The sequence below is a fragment of the Schistocerca gregaria genome, chromosome 3, assembly GCF_023897955.1.
Source record: "Schistocerca gregaria isolate iqSchGreg1 chromosome 3, iqSchGreg1.2, whole genome shotgun sequence".
Lineage (NCBI taxonomy): Eukaryota > Metazoa > Arthropoda > Insecta > Orthoptera > Acrididae > Schistocerca > Schistocerca gregaria.
In genome coordinates, this window is record NC_064922.1 from 38329350 (window position 1) to 38353918 (window position 24569).

The following is a 24569-nucleotide window of genomic DNA, read 5'->3' on the forward strand; positions in this document are numbered from 1 at the left end:
ACGATCAAAGCGTAGACAGTTTGAGACATTACTCCCATAGAGAAAAATCTAGTGCCTGTTGTATTCAATCCCGATGAAATTTCTGTGTTTCATCAACACTCTGAAGGTCCACAGATTACATAATGACTCCAGATGTGCTTCGGAAACTACTACTGGTCTTCCAGGGAACGATCAGAGCGTAGACAGTTTGAGACATTACTCCCATGGAGAAAAGTCCGCATGGTGCCTGTTGTTTTCAATGCCGATGCAATTTCTGTGTTTCATCAACACTCTGAATGTCCAACGATTACTGAATGCGTCCAGATGTCCTTTGGAAACTACTACTGGTCTTCCAGGGAACGATCAAGCCGTAGACAGTTTGAATTATTACTCCCATGGAGAAAAGTCCGCATGGTACCTGTTGTATTCAATCCCGATGCAATTTCTGTGTGTCATCAACACTCTGAAGGTCCAAAGATTGCAGAGTGCCTCCAGATGTGCTTCGGAAACTACTACTAGTCTTCCAGGGAACTATGTAAATCCAGACAGTTTGAGACTTTACTCCCACAGAGGAACATCCGCATGGTGCCTGTTGTATTCAATCCCGATGCACTTTCTTAGTTTCATGAACACTGTGAAGGTCCACAGATTTCAGAATGCCTCCAGATGTGCTTCGGAAACTATTGCTGGTCTTTCAGTGAACGATCAAAGCGTAGACAGTTTGAGACATTACTCCCATGGAGAAAAGTCCGCATGGTGCCTGTTGTTTACAATGCCGATGCAATTTCAGTGTTTCATCAACACTCTGAATGTCCAACGATTACTGAATGCGTCCAGATGTCCTTTGGAAATTACTACTGGTCTTCCAGGGAACGATCAAGCCGTAGACAGTTTGAGATATTACTCCCATGGAGAAAAGTCCGCATGGTACCTGTTGTATTCAATCCCGATGCAATTTTTGTGTGTCATCAACACTCTGAAGGTCCAAAGATTGCAGAGTGCCTCCAGATGTGCTTCGGAAACTACTACTAGTCTTCCAGGGAACTATGTAAATCCAGACAGTTTGAGACTTTACTCCCACGGAGGAACAGCCGCATGGTGCCTGTTGTATTCAATCCCGATGCACTTTCTGTGTTTCATGAACACTCTGAAGGTCCACAGATTTCAGAATGCCTCCAGATGTGCTTCGGAAACTATTGCTGGTCTTTCAGTAAACGATCAAAGCGTAGACAGTTTGAGACATTACTAACATGGAGAAAAGTCCGCATGGTGCCTGTTGTATATAATCACAATACAATTTCTATGTTTCATCAACACTCTGGACGTCCACAGAATACAGAGTGCCACCAGATGTGCTTCGGAAACTACTACTGGTCTTCCAGGAACGATGTAAGAGTAGACAGTTTGAGACATTACTCCCATCGAGAAAAGTCCGCATGGTGCCTGTTGTATTTAATCCCGATGCACTTTCTGTGATTCATGAACACTCTGAAGGTCCACAGATTACAGAATGCCTCCACATGTGCTTCGGAATCTATGACAGGTCTCCCAGGACTTGATCAAAGCGTAAACAGTTTGAGACATTACTCCCATGGAGGAAAGTCTACATGGTGCCTGTTGTATTCAATCCCGATTCAATTTCTGTGTTTCGTCAACACTCTGAATGCCCAAAGATTCCTGAATGCATCCAGATTTGCATCGGAAACTACTACTGGTCTCCCAGGAATCGGTCAAAGCGTAGACGTTTGAGACAGTACTCCCATGGAGAAAAGTCCGCTTGGTAAATGTTGTATTCTATCACGATGCAATTTCGGTGTTTCATCAACACTCTGAAGGTCAACAGATTACAGAATGCCTCCAAATGTGCTTCGGAAACAACTACTGGTCTTGCAGGCAAGGATCAAAGCGTAGACAGTGTGAGACATTACTCCCATGGAGAAAATTCCGCATGGTGAATGGTGTATTCCATCACGATGCAATTGTTTGTTTCACCAACACTCTGAAGGTCCACAGATTATATAATGCCTCCACATGTGCTTCGGAAACTAGTACTGGTCCTCCAGTGAAATATCTAAGCGTAGACAGTTTCAGAAATTCCTCCCATGGAGAAACGTCCGCCTGGTGCCTGTTGTATTCAATCCCTTATCAATTTCTGTGTTTCATCAAACCTCTGAAGGTCCAAAGATTACTGAATGCCTCCATATGTGCTTTGGAAACTACTACTGGTTCTTCCAGGGAACGATCAAAGTGTAGACAGTTTGAAACATTACTTCCATGACGCCTGTTGTATTCAATCCCGATGCAATTTCTGTGTTTCTTCAACAATCTGAATGTCCGCAGATTAAAGAATGGCTCCAGATGTGCTTCTGAATCTATGACTGGTCTCCCAGGAACGATCAAACCGGAGACAATTTGAGACATTACTCCCATGGAGAAAAGTCCGCATGGTACCTGTTGTATTCAATCCCGATGCAATTTCTGTGTTTCATCAACACACTGTAGGTCCAAAGATTGCAGAGTGCCTCCAGGTGTGATTCGGAAAATACTACTGGTCTTCCAGGGAACGATGTAAACCTAGACAGTTTGAGACATTACTCCCATGGAGAAACATCCGCATGGTGCCTGTTGTATTCAATGCCGATGCACTTTCTGAGTTTCATGAACACTCTGAAGATCCACAGATTACAGAATGAATCCAGATGTGCTTCGAAAACTACTACTGTTCTTCCAGGGAACGATCAAAGCGTAGACAGATTGAGACATTTCTCCCATGGAGAAAAGTCCGCATGGTGAATGTTGTATTCCATCACGATGCAATATCTTTGTTTCACCAACACTCTGAAGGTCCACTGATTACAGAATGCCTCCAGATGTACTTCGGAAACTACTACTGGTCTTCCTGGGAACGATCAAAGCATAGACAGATTGAGCATTAGTTCCATGGAGAAAATTCCGCATGTTGAATGTTGTATACCATCTCGATGAAATTTCTGTGTTTCACCAACACTCTGAAGGTCCACAGATTATAGAATGCCTCCAGATTTGCTTCGGGAAACTACTACTTGTCTTCCAGGTAACGATCAAAGCGTAGACAGTTTGAGACATTACTCCCATGGAGAAAACTCCGCATGGTGCATATTGAACTGAATCCCGATGCAATTTTTTGTTTCATCAACACTCTGAAAGTCCACAAATTACAGAATGCCTAAAGATGGGCTTCGGAAACTACTACTGGTCTATCAGGAATCGATCAAAGCGTAAACACTTTGAGACAATACTGCCATGGAGAAAAGTCCGCATGGTGGCTGTTGTATTCAATCTCGATGCAATTTCTGTGTTTCATCAACACTCTGAAGGTCCACAGATTACAAACTGCCTCCAGATGTGCTTCGGAAACTACAATTGGTATTCCAGGGAATGATCAAAGCGTTGACAGTTTAGGACATTTCTCCCATGGGGAAAAGTCCGCATGGTGTATGTTGTATTCCATCACGATGCAATTTCTTTGTTTCACCAACACTCTGAAGGTCCACTGATTACAGAATGCCTCCAGATGTACTTCGGAAACTACTAATGGTCTTCCTGGGAAAGATCAAAACTTAGACAGTTTGAGATATTACTCCCATGGAGAAAATTCCGCATGGTGAAGGTTGTACACCATCTCGATGCAATTTCTGTGTTTCACCAACACTCTGAAGGCCCACAGATTATAGAATGCCTCCGGATTTGCTTGGGAAACTACTACTTGTCTTCCAGGGAACGATCAAAGCGTAGGAAGTTTGAGACATGCCTCCCATGGAGAAAGATCCGCATGGTCACTGTTGTATTCAATCCCGATGAAATCTCTGTGTTTCATCAACACTCTGAAGGTCCACAGATTACAGAATGCCTCCAGATGTGCTTCGGAAACTACTACTAGTCTTCCAGGGAACGATCAAAGCGAAGACAGTATGAGACATTACTCCCATGGAGAAAAGCCCGAATGGTGCCTGTTGTATACAATCTCGATGCAATTTTTGTGTTTCATCAACACTCTGAAAATCCAGAGAATACAAACTGCCCCAGATATGCTTCGGAAACTACGATTGGTCTGCCAGGGAACGATCATATCGTAGACAGTTTGAGACATTACACCTATGGAGAAAAGTCCGCATGGTGAATGTTGTATTAAATCCCGATGCAATTTCTATGTTTCATCAAGACTCTGAAGGTCCACAGATTACGATTTGCCTACACATGTGCTTCGGAAACTACTATTGGTCTTCCATGGAACGATCAAAGCGTTGACAGTTTAGGACATTACTCCCATGGAGAATAGTCCGCATTGTGCCTGTTGTATTCAATCCCGTTGCAATTTTTGTGTTTCATCAACACTCTGAAGGACCACAGATTACAGTATGCCTCCAGATGTAATTCAGAAATTGCTGCTGGTCTTCCTGGGAGCGATCAAAGTGTAGACAGTTTGAGACAATACTCCCATTGAGAAAAGTCCGCATGGTGCCCTTTGGATTCAATCCCGATGCAATTTCTGTGTTTCACCAACACTCTGAAGGTCCAAAGATTACTTAATGCCCCCAATTGTGCTTTGGAAACTACTAGTGGTCTTCCAGGGAACAATCAAAGCGTAGACAATTTCAGACACTACTCCCGTGGAGAAAAGTAGGCATGGTGTCTGTTGTATTCAATCCCGATGCAATTTCTGTGTTTCATCAACACTCTGAAGGTCCACAGATTACAGAATGCTACCAGATGTGCTTCGGATATTGCTACAGGTCTTCCTGGGAACGTTCAAAGCGTAGACAGTTTGAGACAATACTCCCATTGAGAAAAGTCCGCTTGGTTACTGTTGGATTCAATCCCGATGCAATTTCTGTGTTTCACCTACACCCTGAAGGTCCAAAGATTACAGAATGCTTCCAGATGTGCTTCGGAAATTGCTACAGGTCTTCCAATGAACGATCTAAGCGTAGACACTTGATACGTTACTCCCATAGAGTAACGTCCGCATGGTGCCTGTTGTATTCAATCCCGATGCAATTTCTGAGTTTTATCAACACTCTGAAGGTCCACAGATTACTGAATGCCTCCAGATGTGCTTCGGAATATACTACAGGTCTCTCAGGAATCGATCAAAGCGTAGACAGTTTGAGACATTACTCCCATGGAGAAAAGTCCGCATGGTGCCTGTTGTATTCAATCCCGATGCAATTTCTGTGTTTCATCAACACTCTGAAAGTCCACAGATTACAGGATGCCTCCAGATGTGCTTCGAAAACTACTACTTGTCTTCCAGGGAACGATGTAAACGTAGACAGATTGAGACATTACTCCCATGGAGAAACGTCTGCATATAGCCTGTTGTATTCAATCCCGATGCAATTTCTGTGTTTCATGAACACTCTGATGTTGCACAGATTACAGAATTCCTCCAGATGTGCTTCGGAGACTACCACTGGTCTTCCAGGGAACGATCAAGGCGTAGACACTTCGAGACATTACTCCCACGGAGAGAAGTCCACGTGGTGAATGTTGTATTCCTTTACTTTGCAATTTCTGTGTTTCACCAACACTCTGAAGGTCCACAGATTATAGAATGCCTTGAGATGGGCTTCGGAAACTACTACTGGTCTTCCAGGGAACAAACTAACCGTAGACAGATAAAGAAATTACTCCAATGGAGAAACGTCCGCATGGTGCCTGTTGTATTCAATCCCGATGCAATCTTTGTGTTTCATCAACACTCTGAAGGTCCAAAGATTACAGAATGCCTCCAGATTGGCTTCGGAAACCACTACTGGTCTCCCAGGAATCGATCAAAGCGTCGAAAGTTTGAGACATTACTCCCATGAAGATAAGCCGCATGGTGCATCTTGTATTCAATCCCAATGCAATTTCTATGTTTCATCAACACTCTGAAGGTCCACAGATTACAAACAGCCTAAAGATATGGTTGGGAAACTACTATTGTTCATCCAGGTAACGATCAAAGCGTACATAGTTCGAGACATTACTGCCATGGAGAAAAGTCCTCATGGTGCCTGTTGTATTCAATCCCGATGCAGTTTTTGTGTTTCATCAACACTCTGAAGGTCCACAGATTACAGAATGCCTCCAGATGGGCTTCGGAAACCACTACTGGTCTCCCAGGAATCGATCAAATCGTAGACAGTTTGAGACATTACTCCCATGGAGAAAACTCCGCATGGTGCCAGTTGTATTCAATCCCGATGCAATTTCTGTGTTCCATCAACACTCTGAAGGTCCACAGATTATAGAATGCCTTGAGATGGGCTTCGGAAACTACTACTGGTCTTCCAGGGAACAAACTAACCGTAGACAGTTAAAGAAATTACTCCAATGGAGAAACGTCCGCATGGTGCCTGTTGTATTCAATCCCGATGCAATTTCTGTGTTCCATCAACACACTGAAGGTCCACAGATTACACAAAGCTTCCAGATATGCTTCGGAAACTACTACTGGTCTTCCAGGGAACTATAAAATGTAAACGTAGACAGTTTGAGACCTTACTCCCATAGAAAAAAGTTCGCATGGTGAATGCTGTATTCAATCACGATGCAATTTCTGTGTTTCACCTTCATTCTTAAGGTCCACAGATTATAGAATGCCTCCAGATTTGCTTCGGAAACTACTACTGGTCTTCCAGGGAACGGTCATTGCGTAGGCAGTTTGAGACGTGACTTCATGGAGAAAAGTCCGCATGGTGCCTGTTGTATTCAATCCCGACGCAATCTTTGTGTTTCATCAACACTCTGAAGGTCCAAAGATTACAGAATGCCTCCAGATGGGCTTCGGAAACCACTACTGGTCTCCCAGGAATCGATCAAATCGTAGACAGTTTGAGATATTACTCACATGGTGAAACGTCCGCATGGTGACTATTGTATTCAAACCCGATGCAATATTTGTGTTTCATCAACACTCTGAAGGTCCAAAGATTACGAATGCCTCCAGATGGGCTTCGGAAAACACTACTGGTCTCCCAGGAATCGATCAAAGCGTAGAAAGTTTGAGACATTACTCCCATGAAGATAAGCCGCATGGTGCCTCTTGTATTCAATCCCGATGCAATTTCTATGTTTCATCAACACTCTGAAGTTCCACAGATTACAAACAGCCTCCAGATATGCTTGGGAAACTACTATTGTTCTTCCAGGGAACGATCAAAGCGTACACAGTTTGAGACATTACTCCCATTGAGAAAAGTCCGCATGGTGCCTGTTGTATTCAATCCCGATGCAATTTTTGTGTTTCATCAACACTCTGAAGGTCCAAAGATCACAGAATGCCTTAAGATGGGCTTCGGAAACCACTACTGGTCTCCCAGAAATCAATCAAATCGTAGACAGTTTGAGACATTACTCCCATGGAGAAAAGTCCGCATGAGGCATGTTGTATTCAATCCCGATGCAATATCTGTGTTTCATCAACACTCTTAAGGTCCAAAGAATACTGAATGCCTCCAGTTGTGCTTTGTAAACAACTACTGGTCTTCCAGGGAACGATCAAAGCGTAGACAGTTTGAGACATTACTCCCATCCACAAAAGTCCGCAAGGTGAATATCTTATTCCATCACGATGCAATTTCTGTGCTTCATCAACACTCTGAAGCTCCACTGAGTACAGAATGCCTCCAAATGTGTTTCGGAAACTACTGCTGGTCTTCCAGGGAACGATCAAAGCGTAGACAGTTAGAGACATTACTCGCATGGAGAAAAGTCCTCATGGTGCCTGTTGTATTCAATCAGGATACAATTTTAATATTTCAACAACATTCTGAAAGGAAGGTCTACAGATTACAGAGTTCCTGCAGATGTGCTCCGGAATCTGCTACTGGTCTTCCAGGGAACGATCAAAGCGAAGACAGTTTGAGACCTTAGTCCTATGGAGAAAATTTCGCATGGTGCCTGTTGTATTCAATCTCGGTGCAACTTCTGTGTTTCATCAACACTCTGAAGGTCCACAGATTACAAACTGCCTCCAGATGTGCTTCGGAAACTACTATTAATCTGCTAGGGAACGATCAAAGCGTGGAGAGTTTGAGACATTACTCCCATGGGGAAAAGTCCGCATGGTGCCTGTTGTATTCAATCGCAATGCAATTTCTGTGTTGTCATCGACACCTTTCTTTGGTGAATTTGGACATGAGCTAGGAACATAAGATTTTGCATGAAAGGAGGACTATTAGCCGCGTTGCACTGCAGATTGTGAAAAGTGTTCATATGTAGTAAAAACCAGAGAAATCCGTCCGTATTCGTCATTTGATATCGAATCGACTTAAAACCAGATCGTCACATTGTCCGCTCTTCTTTCTGAAACGGTTACATTTATCGTCTGCAATGCTATGTCACGTGCTACGGTATGCGGAGACTCTAGAAGCACCACAGTAGAACACAGAAGAAGCTTCTAAGTTGATCTAATAGCCAGTAAGAAGCAGTACAATTCGAGTTTTAGTTATCGATTATTGACTTTTTACCCTTCTTTGGTGCTTTTGTACATGAGCTAGGACCTTAACATTTTGCATGAAAGGAGGACTAGCAGCTGCGTTGCACGGGAAAATGTGAAAAGTGTTGATATGTACTAAAAACCTCAGAAATCCGTGCGTTCTTGTCATTTGTTATCGAATCGACTTAAAGCCAGATCGCCACATTGGCCGCAATTCTCTTTGAAACGGTTACATTTATTGTCTGAAAAGCTATGTCGCGTGCTGCGGTATGCGAAGACACTAAAAGCACCGTAGGAGAACACAGAAGAAGCTTCCAAGTTTATGTAATAGCCAGTAAGAAGCAGTACTACTCAAGTTTTAGTAATCGATTATTGACTTTTTAGCAGGCTTTGTTGCCTTGGACATGAGCTAAGACCTTAAGATATTGCATGAAAGGAGGACTAGCAGCCGCGTTGCACGGAAGAATGTGAAAGGTGTTCATATGTAGAAAAACCTGAGAAATCCGTCCGTTCTCGTCATTTGTTGTCGAATCGAGTAAAAGCCAGAACGTCACATTGGACGCTATTCTCTCTGAAAATGTTAAATTTATCGTCTGAAAAGCTATGTCGCGTGCTGCGGTATGCGAAGACACTAAAAGCTCCATGGTTGAACACAGATGAAGCTTCTAAGTTGATGTAATAGCCTGTAAGAAACATTACAATTCATATTTTAGTTATCGATTATTGATTTTTTTACCATTCTTTGGTGCTTTGGACACGAACTAGGACCTTAATATTTTGCATGAAAGGTGGACTAGCAGCCGTGTTGCACGGGAGAATGTGATAAGTGTTCATATGTAGCAAAAACCTGAGAAACCCGTCCGTTTCCGTCATTTGTTATCGAATCGACTTAAAGCCACATCGCCACATTGGCTGCAATTCTCTTTGAAATGGTTACATTTATTGTCTGAAAAGCTATATCGCGTGCTGCGGTATGCGAAAACTCTAAAAGCACCATAGGAGAACACAGAAGAAGCTTCTAAGTTGATGTAATAGCCAGTAAGAAGCAGTACAATTCAAGTTTTAGCTATCGATTATGACTTTTTACCCTTCTTTGGTGCCTTGGATATGAGCTAGGACCTTAAGATTTCACATGAAAGGAGGACTAGCAGGTGCGTTGCACGGGAGAATGTGAAAAGTGTTCATATGTAGAAAAAACCTGAGAAACCCGTCCGTTCTCGTCATTTGTTCTCGAATCGACTAAAAGCCAGATCGCCACATTGGATGCTATTCTCTCTGACACAGTTAAATTTATTGTCTGAAAAGCTATGTCGCGTGCTGCGGTATGCGGAGACACTAAAAGCTCCATGGTAGAACACAGAAGAAGCTTCTAAGTTGATGTAATAGCCAGTAAGAAGCAGTACAATTCAAGTTTTAGTAATCGATTATTGACTTTTTACCCTTCTTTGGAGCCTTGGACTAGAGCTAGGATCTTAAGATTTTGCATGAAAAAATTACTAGCAGCCGCGTTGCACGGAAGAATGTGAAAAGTGTTAATATGTAGTAAAAACATGAGAAACCCGTCCGTTTAAGTCGTTTGTTATCGAATCGACTTAAAGCCAGATCAACACATTGGCCGCTGTTCTCTATGAAACGGTTACATTTATCGTCTGCAAAGCTATGTCGCATTCTGCGGTATGCGGAGACACTAAAAGCGTCATAGTAGAACTAAGAAGAAACTTCTAAATTGATGTTATAGCCAGTAAGAAGCAGTACAATTCATGTTTTAGTAATCGATAATTGAGATTTTACCCTTCTTTGGTGCCTTGGACATGATCTAGGATCTTAAGATTTTGTATGAAAGGATTCCTGGCAGCCGCGTTGCACGGGAGAATGTGAAATGTATTCATATGTAGTAAAAACCTGAGAATTCCGTCCGTTTTCGTCATTTGTTATCGAATCGACTTAAACCCAGATCGTCACAATCGCCGCTCCTCTCTCTGAAACGGTTACATTTATCGTCTGCAAAGGTATGTCGCGTGCGGCGTAATTCGGAGACACTAAAAGCACCATATTAGAACACAGAAGAAGCTTCTACGTTGATGTAATAGCCAGTAAGAAGCAGTACAATTCAAGTTTTAGCTATGGATTATTCACTTTTTACGCTTCTTTGGTGCCTTGGACATGAGGTAGGACCTTAAGAATTTGCATGTAAGGAAGACTAGCAGCCGCGTTGCACGCGAGAATGTGAAAAGTGTTCGTATGTAGTAAAAACCGGAGAAATCTGTCCGTTTTCGTCATTTGTTATCGGATCAACTTAAAGCCAGATCGTCACATTGGCCACTATTCTCTCTGAAACAGTTACATTTATCGTCTGCAAAGTTATGTCGCGTGCTGCGGAATGCGGAGACACTAAAATCGTCATTGTAGAACACTGAAGAAGCTTCTAAGGTGATGTAATTGCTAGTAAGAAGCAGTACAATTCAAGTTTTTGCTATCGATTATTGACTTTTTAGCCTACCTTGGTGCCTTGCACATGAGCTAGGACCTTAAGATTTTGCGTGAGAGGCGTACTAGCAGCCGCGTCGCACGGGAGAATGTGAAAAGTGTTCATATGTAGTAAAAACCTGAAAAATCCGTCCATTTTCTTCCTTTGTTATCGAATCGACTTAAAGCCAGATATTCACATTGACCGCTCTTCTCTCTGAAACGGTTACAATTGTCGTCTGCCAAGCTATGTCGCGTGCTGAGGTATGCGGTGACACTAAAAGCACCATAGTAGAACACAGAAGAAGCTTCTAAGTTTATGTAATAGCCAGTAAGAAGCAGCACAATTCAAGTTTTGCTATCGATAATGGACTTTTTACCCTTCTTTGGTGCCTTGGACGTGAGGTAAGACCTTAAGATTTTGCATGAGAGGAGGACTAGCAGCCGCGTTGCACGAGAGAATGTCAAAACTGGTCATATGTAGCAAAAACCTGAAAAATCCGTCCGTTATCCTCCTTTGTTATCGAATCGACGTAAAGTCAGATCTTCACATTGACCGTTCTTCTCTCTGAAACGGTTACATTTATAGTCTGCAAAGCTATGTCGCGTTCTGCGGTATGCGGAGACACTAAAAGCGTCATAGTAGATCAAAGAAGAAACTTCTAAGTTGATGTAATAGCCAGTAAGAAGCAGTAAAATTCAAGTTTTAGCTATCGATTATTGACTTATTATCCGGCTTTGGTGCCTTGGACATGAGATAGGACCTTAAGATTTTGAATGAAAGAAGGACTAGCGGACGCGTTGCACGGGAGAATGTGAAAAGTGTTCATATGTAGTAAAAACCTAAGAAATCCGTCCGTTTTCCTCATTTATTATCGAATAGACTTAAAGCCAGATCGTCACATTGACCGCTATTCTCTCTCAAACAGTTACATTTATCGTCTGCAAAGTTATGTCGCGTGCTACGGTATGCGGAGACGCTATATGCACCATAGTAGAACACAGCAGAAGCTTCCAAGTTTATGTAAAAGCAAGTAATATGCAGTAGAATTCAAGTTTTAGTTATCGATTATTGACTTTTTAGCCGGCTTTGGTGCCTTGGACATGAGCTAGGACCTTAAGATTTTGCATGAAAGGAGGACTAGCAGATGCGTTGCACGGAAGAATGTGAAAATTGTTCATATGTAGAAAAACCTGTGAAACCCGTCCGTTTCCGTCATTTGTTATCGAATCGACATAAAGGGATCGTCACATTGGCCGCTATTCTCTCTGAAACGGTTACATTAATCGTCTGCAAAGCTATGTCACGTGCTGCGGTATGCATAGACACTAAAAGCACCATAGGAGAACACAGAAGAAGCTCTAAGTTGATATAATAGCCAGTAAGAAGCAGTACAATTCAAGTTTTAGTTATCGATTATTGACTTTTTATCTTTCTTTGGTGACTTGGACATGAGCTAGGACCTTCAGATTTCACATGAAAGGAGGATTAGCAGGTGCGTTGCACGGGAGAATGTAAAAAGTGTTCATATGTAGAAAAAACCTCAGAAACCCGTCCGTTCTTGTCATTTGTTCTCGAATCGAGTAAAAGCCAGATCGCCACATTGGCCGCTATTCTCTCTGAAACGGTTACATTCGTCGTCTGCAAATCTATGTCGCGTGCTGCGGTATGCGGAGACACTAAAAGGACCATAGTAGAACACAGAAGAAGCTTCTAAGTTGATGTAATAGCCTTTAAAATGCAGTAGCATTCAAGTTTTAACTATCGACTATTGACTTTTTACCCTTCTTAGCTGCCTTGGACATGAGCTAGGACCTAAAGATTTTGCATGAAAGGAGGACTAGCAGCCGCGTTGCACGGGAAAATGTGAAAAGTGTTAATATGTAGTAAAAACATGAGAAACCCGTCCGTTTAAGTCGTTTGTTATCGAATCGACTTAAAGCCAGATCAACACATTGGCCGCTGTTCTCTATGAAACGGTTACATTTATCGTCTGCAAAGCTATGTCGCATTCTGCGGTATGCGGAGACACTAAAAGCGTCATAGTAGAACTAAGAAGAAACTTCTAAATTGATGTTATAGCCAGTAAGAAGCAGTACAATTCATGTTTTAGTAATCGATAATTGAGATTTTACCCTTCTTTGGTGCCTTGGACATGATCTAGGATCTTAAGATTTTGTATGAAAGGATTCCTGGCAGCCGCGTTGCACGGGAGAATGTGAAATGTATTCATATGTAGTAAAAACCTGAGAATTCCGTCCGTTTTCGTCATTTGTTATCGAATCGACTTAAACCCAGATCGTCACAATCGCCGCTCCTCTCTCTGAAACGGTTACATTTATCGTCTGCAAAGGTATGTCGCGTGCGGCGTAATTCGGAGACACTAAAAGCACCATATTAGAACACAGAAGAAGCTTCTACGTTGATGTAATAGCCAGTAAGAAGCAGTACAATTCAAGTTTTAGCTATGGATTATTCACTTTTTACGCTTCTTTGGTGCCTTGGACATGAGGTAGGACCTTAAGAATTTGCATGTAAGGAAGACTAGCAGCCGCGTTGCACGCGAGAATGTGAAAAGTGTTCGTATGTAGTAAAAACCGGAGAAATCTGTCCGTTTTCGTCATTTGTTATCGGATCAACTTAAAGCCAGATCGTCACATTGGCCACTATTCTCTCTGAAACAGTTACATTTATCGTCTGCAAAGTTATGTCGCGTGCTGCGGAATGCGGAGACACTAAAATCGTCATTGTAGAACACTGAAGAAGCTTCTAAGGTGATGTAATTGCTAGTAAGAAGCAGTACAATTCAAGTTTTTGCTATCGATTATTGACTTTTTAGCCTACCTTGGTGCCTTGCACATGAGCTAGGACCTTAAGATTTTGCGTGAGAGGCGTACTAGCAGCCGCGTCGCACGGGAGAATGTGAAAAGTGTTCATATGTAGTAAAAACCTGAAAAATCCGTCCATTTTCTTCCTTTGTTATCGAATCGACTTAAAGCCAGATATTCACATTGACCGCTCTTCTCTCTGAAACGGTTACAATTGTCGTCTGCCAAGCTATGTCGCGTGCTGAGGTATGCGGTGACACTAAAAGCACCATAGTAGAACACAGAAGAAGCTTCTAAGTTTATGTAATAGCCAGTAAGAAGCAGCACAATTCAAGTTTTGCTATCGATAATGGACTTTTTACCCTTCTTTGGTGCCTTGGACGTGAGGTAAGACCTTAAGATTTTGCATGAGAGGAGGACTAGCAGCCGCGTTGCACGAGAGAATGTCAAAACTGGTCATATGTAGCAAAAACCTGAAAAATCCGTCCGTTATCCTCCTTTGTTATCGAATCGACGTAAAGCCAGATCTTCACATTGACCGTTCTTCTCTCTGAAACGGTTACATTTATAGCCTGCAAAGCTATGTCGCGTTCTGCGGTATGCGGAGACACTAAAAGCGTCATAGTAGATCAAAGAAGAAACTTCTAAGTTGATGTAATAGCCAGTAAGAAGCAGTAAAATTCAAGTTTTAGCTATCGATTATTGACTTATTATCCGGCTTTGGTGCCTTGGACATGAGATAGGACCTTAAGATTTTGAATGAAAGAAGGACTAGCGGACGCGTTGCACGGGAGAATGTGAAAAGTGTTCATATGTAGTAAAAACCTAAGAAATCCGTCCGTTTTCCTCATTTATTATCGAATAGACTTAAAGCCAGATCGTCACATTGACCGCTATTCTCTCTCAAACAGTTACATTTATCGTCTGCAAAGTTATGTCGCGTGCTACGGTATGCGGAGACGCTATATGCACCATAGTAGAACACAGCAGAAGCTTCCAAGTTTATGTAAAAGCAAGTAATATGCAGTAGAATTCAAGTTTTAGTTATCGATTATTGACTTTTTAGCCGGCTTTGGTGCCTTGGACATGAGCTAGGACCTTAAGATTTTGCATGAAAGGAGGACTAGCAGATGCGTTGCACGGAAGAATGTGAAAATTGTTCATATGTAGAAAAACCTGTGAAACCCGTCCGTTTCCGTCATTTGTTATCGAATCGACATAAAGGGATCGTCACATTGGCCGCTATTCTCTCTGAAACGGTTACATTAATCGTCTGCAAAGCTATGTCACGTGCTGCGGTATGCATAGACACTAAAAGCACCATAGGAGAACACAGAAGAAGCTCTAAGTTGATATAATAGCCAGTAAGAAGCAGTACAATTCAAGTTTTAGTTATCGATTATTGACTTTTTATCTTTCTTTGGTGACTTGGACATGAGCTAGGACCTTCAGATTTCACATGAAAGGAGGATTAGCAGGTGCGTTGCACGGGAGAATGTAAAAAGTGTTCATATGTAGAAAAAACCTCAGAAACCCGTCCGTTCTTGTCATTTGTTCTCGAATCGAGTAAAAGCCAGATCGCCACATTGGCCGCTATTCTCTCTGAAACGGTTACATTCGTCGTCTGCAAATCTATGTCGCGTGCTGCGGTATGCGGAGACACTAAAAGGACCATAGTAGAACACAGAAGAAGCTTCTAAGTTGATGTAATAGCCTTTAAAAAGCAGTAGCATTCAAGTTTTAGCTATCGACTATTGACTTTTTACCCTTCTTAGCTGCCTTGGACATGAGCTAGGACCTAAAGATTTTGCATGAAAGGAGGACTAGCAGCCGCGTTGCACGGGAAAATGTGAAAAGTGTTCATTTCTAGTAAAAACCTGAGAAATCCGCCCGCTTTCGTCATTCGTTATCGAATAGACTTAAAGCCAGATCGTCACTTTGGACGCTCTTCTCTCTGGAACGGTTACATTTATCATCTGAAAAGCTATGTCGCGTGCTGCGGTATGCGGAGACACTAAAAGCACCATAGTAGTTGATGTAATAGCCTGTAAGAAGCAGTACAATTCAAGTTTTAGTTATCGATTATTGACTTTTTAGCCTTCCTTGTTGCCTTGGACATGAGCTAGGACCTTAAGATTTTGCGTGAAAAGAGTACTAGCAGCCGCGTTGCACGGGAGAATGTGAAGAGTGTTCATATGTAGTAAAAACCTGAGATATCCGTCCGTTTTCGTCATTCGTTATCGAATAGACTTAAAGAATGATCGTCACATTGTCTGCCGCTCTTCTCTCTGGAACAGTTACATTTATCGTCTGCAAAGCTATGTCGCGTGCTGCGGTATGCGGAGACACCAAAAGCACCATAGTAGAACACAGAACAAGCTTCTAAGTTGATGTAATAGCCAGTAAGAAGCAGTGCAATTCTTTTTAGTTATCGATTATTGACTTTATACCCTTCTTTGGTGCCTTAGACATGAGCTAGGACTTTACGATTTTGCATGAAAGGAGGACTAGCGGCTGCGTTGCACGGGAGAATGTGAAAAGTGTTAATATGTAGTAATAACCTGAGAAATCGGCCCCCTTTCGTCATTTGTTATCGAATCGACTTAAAGCCAGATCGCCACATTGGCTGCAATTCTCTTTGAAACGGTTACATTTATTGTCTCAAAAGCTATGTCGCGTGCTGCGGTATAGTAGTATATTAGCGTTTAACGTCCCGTCGACAGCGAGGTCATTAGAGATGGAGCTCAAGCTCGGGCGAGGGAAGGATGGGGAAGGAAATCGACCGTGCCCTTTCAAAGGAACCATCCCGGCATTTGCCTGAAGCGATTTAGGGAAATCACGGAAATCCTAAATCAGGATGGCCGGAGACGGGATTGAACTGTCGTCCTCCCGAATGCGATCCAGTGTGCTAACCACTGCGCCACCTCGCTTGGTAGCTGCGGTATGCGAAGACGCTAAAAGCACCATATGAGAACACAGAAGAAGCTCCTAAGTTGATATAATAGCCAGTAAGAAGCAGTACAATTCAAGTTTTAGTTATCGATTATTGACTTTTTATCCTTCTTTGGTGACTTGGACATGAGCTAGGACCTTAAGATTTCACATGAAAGGAGGATTAGCAGGTGCGTTGCACTGGAGAATGTAAAAAGTGTTCATATGTAGAAAAAACCTCAGAAACCCGTCCGTTCTCGTCATTTGTTCTCGAATCGAGTAAAAGCCAGATCACCACATTGGCCGCTCTTCTCTCTGAAACGGCTACATTCATCGTCTGCAAATCTATGTCGCGTGCTGCGGTATGCGGAGACACTAAAAGCACCATAGTAGAACACAGAAGAAGCTTCTAACTTGATGTAATAGCCTGTAAGAAGCAGTACAATTCACATTTTAGCTATCGATTATTGATTTTATACCATTCTTTGGTGCTTTGGACATGAACTAGGACCTTAAGATTTTGCATGAAAGGAGAACTAGCAGCTGCGTTGCACGGGAGAATGTGAAAAGTGTTCATATGTAGTAAAAACCTGAGAAACCCGACCGTACTCGTCATTTGTCATCGAATCGAGTTAAAGCCAGATCGTCACATTGGACGCTATTCTCTCTTAAAATGTTACATTTATCGTCTGCAAAGCTATGTCGCGTGCTGCGGTATGCGGAGTCACTAAAAGCACCATAGTAGAACACAGATGAACCTCTTAAGTTGATGTAATAGTCAGTAAGAAGCAGTACAATTCAAGTTTTAGTTATCGATTATTCACTTTTTACCCGTCTTTTTGTCCTTGGACATGAGCTAGAATCTTATGATTTTGATAAAAAAAATGAGGACTAGCAGCCGCGTTGCACGGGAGAATGTGAAAAGTGTTCATATGTAGTAAAAACATGAGAAATCCGTCCGTTTCCGTCATTTGTCATCGAATCGACGTAAAGCCAGATCGTCACAAAGACCGCTATTCTCTCTGAAACAGTCACATTTCTCGCCTGCAAAGCTATGTCCCGTGCTGCGATATGCGGAGACACTAAAAGCACCATACTATAACACAGAAGAAACTTCTAAGTTGATGTAAAAGCCAGCAAAAAGCAGTACAATTCAAGTTTTAGTTATCGATTATTGACTTCTTAGCCTTACTTGGTTCCTTGGACATGAGCTAGGACCTTAAGATTTTGCATGAATGGCGGACTAGCAGCCGCGTTGCACGGGAGAATGTGAACTGTGTTCACATGTAGTAAAAACAGAAGAAATCCGTCCGTTTTCGTCATTCGTTATCGAATCGACTCAAAGCCAGATCGTCATATTGGCTGCTCTTCTCTCTCGAACGGTTACATTTATCGTCTGCAAAGCTATGTCGCGTGCTGCGGTATGCGGAGACACTAAATGCACCATAGTAGTTGATGTAATTGCCAGTAAGAAGCAGTACAAATCAAGTTTTAGTTATCAATTATTCACTTTTTAACCTTCTTTGGTGCCTTGGACATGAGCTAGAATCTTATGATTTTCATAAAAAAGTGAGGACTAGCAACCGCGGTGCACGGGAGAATGTGAAAAGTGTTCATATGTAGTAGAAACCTGACATATCCGTCCGTTTTCGTCATTCGTTATCGAATAGACTTAAAGCCAGATCGTCACATTGGCCGCCGCTCTTTCTCTGGGACGGTTACATTTTTCGTCTGCAAAGCTATGTCGCGTGCTGCGGTATGCGGAGACACTATAAGCACCATAGTAGAACACAGAACAAGCTTCTAAGTTGATGTAATAACCAGTAAGAAGCGGTTCTACTCAAGTTTTAGTTATCGATTATTGACTTTTTAGACGGCTTTGGTGGCTTGGACATGAGCTAGGACCTTAAGATTTTGCATGAAAGGAGGACTATCAGACGCGTCGCTTGGGAGAATGTGAAAAGTGTTCATATGTAGTAAAAACCTGAAAAATCCGTCCGTTTTCCTCCTTTGTTATCGAATCGACTTAAAGCCAGATCGTCACAAAGACCGCTATTCTCTCTGAAACAGTTACATTTATCGTATGCAAAGCTATGTAGCGTGCTGCGGTATGCGGAGACACTAAAAGCACCATAGTATAACACAGAAGAAACTTCAAAATTGATGTAAAAGCCAGTAAGAAGCAGTACAATTCCAGTTTTAGCTATCGATTATTGACTTTTTTGCCTTCCTTGGTTCCTTGGACATGAGCTAGGACCTTAAGATTTTGCATGAATGTCGGACTAGCAGCAGCGTTGCACGGGAGATGTGAACTGTGTTCATATGTAGTAAAAACAGGAGAAATCCGTCCGTTTTCGTCATTCGTTATCGAATCGACTTAAAGCCAGATCGTCACATTGGACGCTCTTCTCTCTGGAACGGTTACATTTATAGTCGGAAAAGCTATGTCGCGTGTTGCGGTAAGCGGAGACACTAAAAGCACCATAGTAGAACACAGATGAGCTTCCAAGTTGATGCAATATCGAGTAAGAAGCAGTACAATTCAAGTTTTTGTTATAGATTATTGATATTTTCGCCGGCTTTGGTGCTTTGGACATGAGCTAGGACCTTACGATTTTGCATGAAAGGAAGACTACCAGTCGCGTTGCACGGGAGAATGTGAAAGGTGTTCATATGTAGTAAAAACCTGAGATATCCGTCCGTTTTCGTCATTTGTTATCGCATCGACTTAAAGCCAGATCGTCACATTGACCGCTATTCTCTCTGAAACGGTTACATTTATCGTCTGCAAAACTATGTCGCTTGCTGCGGTATGCGGAGACACAAAAAGCACCATAGTATAACACAGAAGAAACTTCTAAGTTGATGTAAAAGCCAGTAAGAAGCAGTACTATTCAAGATTTAGTTATCGATTATTGACTTTGTAGCCTTCCTTGGTTCCTCGGACATGAGCTAGGACCTTAAGATTTTGAATGAATGGCGGACTAGCAGCCGCGTTGCACGGGAGAATGTGAACTGTGTTCATATGTAGTAAAAACAGAAGAAATCCGTCCGTTTTCGTCTTTCGTTATCGAATCGACTCAAAGCCAGATCGTCACATTGGCCGCTCTTCTCGCTTAAACGGTTACATTTATCGTCTGCAAAATTATGTCACGTGCTGCGGTATGCGAAGACACTAAAAGCACCATAGTAGAACACAGAACAAGCTTCTAAGTTGATGTAATAGCCAGTAAGAAGCAGTACAATTCAAGTTTTACCTATCGATTATTGACTTCTTACCCTTCCTTGGTGCCTTGGACATGAGGTAGGACCTTAAGATTTTGCATGAAAAGAGGACTAGCAACCGCGGTGCCCGGGAGAATGTGAACTGTGTTTATATACAGTAAAAACCTGAGAAATCCGTCCGCTTTCGTCATTTGTTATAGAATCGACTAAAAGCCAGATCGATACATTGGCCGCTCTTCTCTCTGCAACGGTTACATTAATCGTCTGCAAACCTATGTCGCGTACTGCGGTATGCGGAGACACTAAAAGCACCATAGTAGAACACAGATAAACCTTCTAAATTGATGTAATAGCCAGTAAGAAGCAGTACAATTCAAGTTTTAGTTATCGATTATTGACTTTTGAGCCGGCTTTGGTGCCTTGGACATGAGCTAGGACCTTAAGATTGTGCATGAATGGAGGCCTAGCAGACGCATTGCTTGGGAGAATGTGAAAAGTGTTCATTTGTAGTAAAAACCTAAGAAATCCGTCCGTTTTCCTCATTTGTTATCGAATCGACATAAAGCCAGATCGTCAAATGGGCCGCTATTGTCTCTCAAACGGTTACATTTATCGTCTGCGAAGCTATGTCGCGTGCTACGGTATGAGGAGACACTATATGCACCATACTAGAACACAGCAGAACCTTACAAGTGTATGTAATAGCCAGTAAGAAGCAGTAGAATTCAAGTTTTAGTTATCGATTATTGACTTTTGAGCCGGCTTTGGTGCCTTGGACATGAGCTAGGACCATAAGATTTTGCATGGAAGGAGGACTAGCAGCCGCTTTGCCCGGAAGAATGTGAAAGGTGTTCATATGTAGTAAAAACCTGAGAAATCCGTCCGTTTTCGTCATTTGTTATCAAATCGACTTAAAGCCAGATTGTCACATTGGCCGCTATTCTCTCTTTAACGGTTACATTTATCATATGCAAAGCTATGTCGCGTGCTGCGGTATGCGGAGACACAACAAGCACCATAGTATAACACAGAAGAAACTTCTAAGTTGATGTAAAAGCCAGTAAGAACCAGTAGAATTCAAGTTTTAGTTATCGTTTATTGACTTTTTTGCCTTCCTTGGTTCCTTGGACATGAGCTAGGACCTTAAGATTTTACATGAATGGCGGTCTAGCAGCTGCGTTGCACGGGAGAATGTGAACTGTGTTCATTTGTAGTAAAAACAGGATAAATCCGTCCGTTTTCGTCATTCGTTATCGAATCGACTCAAAGCCAGATCTTCACATTGGAGGCTCTTCTCTGAAACCGTTACATTTATCGTCTGCAAAGCTATGTAGCGTACTGCGGTATGCGGAGACACTAAAAGCACCATAGTAGAACATAGCAGAAGATTCTAAGTTGATGTAGTAGCCAGTATGGAGCAGTACAAATCAAGTTTTAGTTATCGATTATTCATTTTTTACCTTTCTTTGGTGCCTTGGACATGAACTAGGACCTTAGGATTTTGCATGCAAGGAGGACTAGCAGCCGCGTTGCACGGGAGTATGTCAAAAGTGTTCATATGTAGTAAAAACCTGAGACACCCGTCCGTTTTCGTCATTTTTAATCGAATCGACTTAAAGCCAGATCGTCATATTGGCCTCTGTTCTCGCTGAAACGGTTACATTTTTCGTCTGCAAAGCTATGTCGCGTTCTGCGGTATGCGAAGACACTAAAAGCACCATAGTAGAACACAGAAGAAACTTCTAAGTTGATGTAAAAGCCAGTAAGAAGCAGTACAATTCAAGTTTTAGTTATCGATTATTGACTTTGTAGCCTTCCTTGGTTCCTTGGACATGAGCTAGGACCTCAAGACTTTACATGAATGGCGGTCTAGCAGCCGTGTTGCACGGGAGAATGTGAACTGTGTTCATATGTAGTAAAAACAGGATAAATCCGTCCGTTTTCGTCATTCGTTATCGAATCGACTCAAAGCCAGATCGTCACATTGGCCGCACTTGTCTCTGGAACGGTTACATTTATCGTCTGCAAAGGTATGGCGCGTACTGCGGAATGCCGAGACTCTGAAAGCACCATAGTAGAACACAGAAGAAGCTTCTAAGTTGATGTAAAAGCCAGCAAGAAGCAGTACAATTCAAGTTTCAGTTATTGATTATTGACTTTTTAGCCTTATTTGGTTCCTTGGATATGAGCTAGGACCTTAAGATTTAGCATGAATGGCGGACTAGGAGCCGAATTGCACGGGAGAATGTGAAATGTGTTCATATGTAGTAAAAACCTGAGAAATCCGTCCATTTTCGTCATTTGTTATCGAATCGACTTAAAGCCAGATCGTCACATTGGCCGCTCTTCTCTCTGGAACGGTTACATTTATCGTCTGCAAAGCTATGTCGCGTTCTGCGGTATGCGAAGACACTAAAAGCACCATAGTAGAACACAGAAGAAGCTTCTAAGTTGATGTAATAGCCAGTAAGAAGCAGTACAATTCAAGTTTTAGCTATCGATTATTAACTTTTTACCCTTCTTTGGTGCCTTGGACATGAGCTAGGACCTTAAGAATTTGCATGAAAAGAGGACTAGCAGCCGCGGTGCACGGGAGGATGTGAAAAGTGTTCATATATACTAAAAACCTGAGAAATCCGTGCGTTTTCGTCACTTGTTATAGAATCGACTTAAAGCCAGATCGTCACTTTGGCCGCTATTCTCTCTGAAACGGTTACATTTATAGTCGGAAAAGCTATGTCGCGTGCGGCGATATGCGGAGATACTAAAAACACCATAGCTGAACACAGAAGATGCTTCTAAGTTGATGTAATAGCCAGTAAGAAACAGCTGAACTCAAGTTTTAGTTATCGATTATTGACTTTTTTGCTGGCTTTGGTGCCTTGGACATGAGCTAGGACCTTAAGGTTTTGCATGAAAGGAGGACTAGCAGACGCTTTGCTTGGGAGAATGTGAAAAGTGTTCATATGTAGTAAAGACCTGAGAAATCCGTCCGTTTTCGTCTTTTGTCATCGAATCGACTTAAAGACAGATCGTCACATTGGCCGCTATTCTCTCTCAAACGTTTACTTTTATCGTCTGCAAAGCTATTTTGCGTGCTGCGGCATGCGGAAACACAAAAAGCACCATAGTATAACACAGAGGAACTTCTACGTTGATGTAAAACCCAGTAAGAAGCAGTACAATTCAAGTTATAGTTATCGATTATTGACTTTTTAGCTATCCTTGGTTCCTTGGACATGAGCTACGACCTTAAGATTTTGCATGAATGGCGGATTAGCAGCCGCGTTGCACGAGAGAATGTGAACTGTGTTCATCTGTAGTAAAAACAGGAGAAATATGTCCGTTGTCGTCATTCGTTATCGAATCGACTCAAAGCCAGATCGTCACATTGGCCGCTCTTCTCTCTGGAACGGTTACATTTATCGTCTGCAAAGCTATGTCGCGTTCTGCGGTATGCGAAGACACTAAAAGCACAATAGTAGAACACAGAAAAAGCTTCTAAGTTGATGTAATAGCCAGTAAGATGCAGTACAATTCAAGTTTTAATTATCGATTATTGACTTTTTACCCTTCTTTGCCCCCCCCCCATTGAACCATGGACCTTGCCGTTGGTGGGGAGGCTTGCGTGCCTCAGCGATACAGATGGCCGTACCGTAGGTGCAACCACAACGGAGGGGTATCTGTTGAGAGGCCAGACAAACGTGTGGTTCCTGAAGAGGGGCAGCAGCCTTTTCAGTAGTTGCAGGGGCAACAGTCTGGATGATTGACTGATCTGGCCTTGCAACATTAACCAAAACGGCCTTGCTGTGCTGGTACTGCGAACGGCTGAAAGCAAGGGGAAACTACAGCCGTAATTTTTCCCGAGGACATGCAGCTTTACTGTATGATTAAATGATGATGGCATCCTCTTGGGTAAAATATTCCGGAGGTAAAATAGTCCCCCATTCGGATCTCCGGGCGGGGACTACTCAGGAGGATGTCGTTATCAGGAGAAAGAAAACTGGCGTTCTACGGATCGGAGCGTGGAATGTCAGATCCCTTAATCGGGCAGGTAGGTTAGAAAATTTAAAAAGGGAAATGGATAGGTTAAAGTTAGATATAGTGGGAATTAGTGAAGTTCGGTGGCAGGAGGAACAAGACTTCTGGTCAGGTGATTACAGGGTTATAAACACAAAATCAAATAGGGGTTATGCAGGAGTAGGTTTAATAATGAATAGGAAAATAGGAATGCGGGTAAGCTACTACAAACAGCATAGTGAACGCATTATTGTGGCCAAGATAGATACGAAGCCCACACCTACTACAGTAGTACAAGTTTATATGCCAACTAGCTCTGCAGATGACGAAGAAATTGAAGAAATGTACGATGAAATAAAAGAAATTATTCAGATAGTGAAGGGAGACGAAAATTTAATAGTAATGGGTGACTGGAATTCGAGTGTAGGAAAAGGGAGAGAAGGAAACATAGTAGGTGAATATGGATTGGGGCTAAGAAATGAAAGAGGAAGCCGCCTAGTAGAATTTTGTACAGAGCACAACTTAGTCATAGGTAACACTTGGTTTAAGAATCATGAAAGAAGGTTGTATACGTGGAAGAACCCTGGAGATACTAAAAGGTATCAGATAGATTATATAATGGTAAGACAGAGATTTAGGAACCAGGTTTTAAGTT